This window comes from Culex quinquefasciatus, chromosome 2, assembly GCF_015732765.1.
Source record: "Culex quinquefasciatus strain JHB chromosome 2, VPISU_Cqui_1.0_pri_paternal, whole genome shotgun sequence".
Taxonomy (NCBI): Eukaryota; Metazoa; Arthropoda; class Insecta; order Diptera; family Culicidae; genus Culex; species Culex quinquefasciatus.
In genome coordinates this window covers 105,900,316-105,902,438 of record NC_051862.1, presented here as the reverse complement: position 1 = coordinate 105,902,438, position 2,123 = coordinate 105,900,316, and positions in this window count along the sequence as shown.

Here is a 2,123-nt window from a genome sequence, read left to right as displayed (position 1 = left end):
TAGGTATTCCCGCGCCCTTGGAAAATCATATTTTGGTATTCCTGTGGTCTTCCACATACATGATTTTGGTATGATTTGATGGTATTTTACCATCTATTACCAAGATCACATTTTGGTCGCTGATATTTGCACAAGTAATACCAAAATTTGGTATTTTCATACCATTTTTAGTGCAGCAGTTGCAGTTAGTGAAAAAACGGAAATGATCCATATGCAACAGCCAAATCTACTCACCTGATGAATCCATGTTGTTCTTAGTGATATTCTTCACCACACCGAATGCATTTGTCATTGATGAACGGCCTGTGCATGAAGTTCTTGAAGATTCTGAAAAAATAACAAGATTGAAAAATAAGTGTTATTAAAATAAAACTGGATTGAAATTCACCAAAATTCAATAATCTTTCAATTGACTCGTTTTTCAAAGTATTTGGTTTTTTTTTTTCAAGTCATTTTAGCGCAAAATTTATTATCTTGTCCAAATTGGTAAAAAAAAAACCCATAGTTTCAGAGAAAATTGATGAAACCTTTCAATACCAAAATAATACCAAAATGTGCCATCCTGACTTAGAAAATTTTCCACAATTTCAAGTCATTTCTGTAGGGGGTATATCAAAAATGTTTAAAATCAAGTTCGAAATTTCCGGTTTTCAATGAAAGCATTCGCTTTGAGACATCATTTTAGTGCAAAATTAATTATTTTGTCAAAATTGGTCTAAATTTTCCCATAGTTTCAGAGGAATTTGCAAGGAATTTGATAAAACACTTCAATACCAAAATAATACCAAAATGTACCATCCTGACTTAGAAAATTTTCCACAATTTCAAGTAATTTCTTAAATTGGTATGATACCACATTTTGCTCTTGCATAATCCTCAAGACAAATTTTAAAGGGTCCAGGAATACCAAAATTTGGTATTGATACCAGAGAAAGGTATTATTACGCATTTCCCTTGTTATTTACCCATGCTCGGGGAGGCGGTGAATAAATAAATAAATAAATAAAAAAATCGGGGTTACGTGATTTTTCAGGTAGCATCAACGTGTGGATTATTTTGAGTGTACAAAAATGGACAAAAATGACTGCGCAGATTCAACTCGATGGTAAGCATGAAGTTTAGGGTCACAATTAATATTTTTGGAAAATATTAAGGTAAACTTGTTTCTGGGGACCAGAATGTTCATGCTTCCCCTCGAGTTGAGCCTGCGCAGAAATTTGGTTGGTCGGTGTAATGTTTACGTTTGGCATGAAAGGGATTCATTCTTTGTTTACAAACCCAATACGCCCCTTTGACATCGGATAGCTAGAAATGACTGCTTATATGTACAAATCCAAATTGCGTGTTAAAAGAACTACAATATTGATTTTACAGGGAATCTGATTAATTTGAATGTTGATTTTTAAAGAAATTTTATTTACTTCTTAGAGAACCTAGATTTTTTTTATACATATTTCATTTTGTTTTCGTGCAATATTTGATTTAAAAATATTTAAATATTGTTTTATTGCAGTTTACTGTCATGGAGTCGATGAAGGCTGTCTTTTGGAAACTCAAGTTAAGGATCACAACGCACCATTTATAATCAGAAATTCTTCCTGTGGCGATGTTTATCACTTTAATGATCTTCTTCAGATAAGTGCCTTATTTCTTCAAGAAAAAGAATAAGACACTTTGTGATAATTTTTCATTATTTTTAGGTTGGAATTCAACATTGATCGGCAAAAAAAACAACATGATTGCATCGAAAAACCATAGGAATGTGAGAGATGACGGATTTTTTAAATACGTTTATTGGAGTCGCCAAGGTCAAACTTGAAAATGCGTAGTCATTAAGAAACCAGCATCTCCGAATATAGAAAAGCCAGTAGCTATTTTTATATCTCGATTACTTATTCAAAAGGTCCTATGTACGTAGGAATCCCATGGCGCATTGGTGGTTTTGAAAAAGTAATCTAGATATCAAAAATATCAATTTAAAAACAGATTTCGTTAACAACACTAAAATATAAAAATCAAAATTAGTTCATGTACTTTTATGTTATATTTTGCTGGTATAGTTCTGTTACTTTTTTATTAGATTCTAATTTTGTTTTAGTTTTTCTTTGAGTAAATTATGTTAT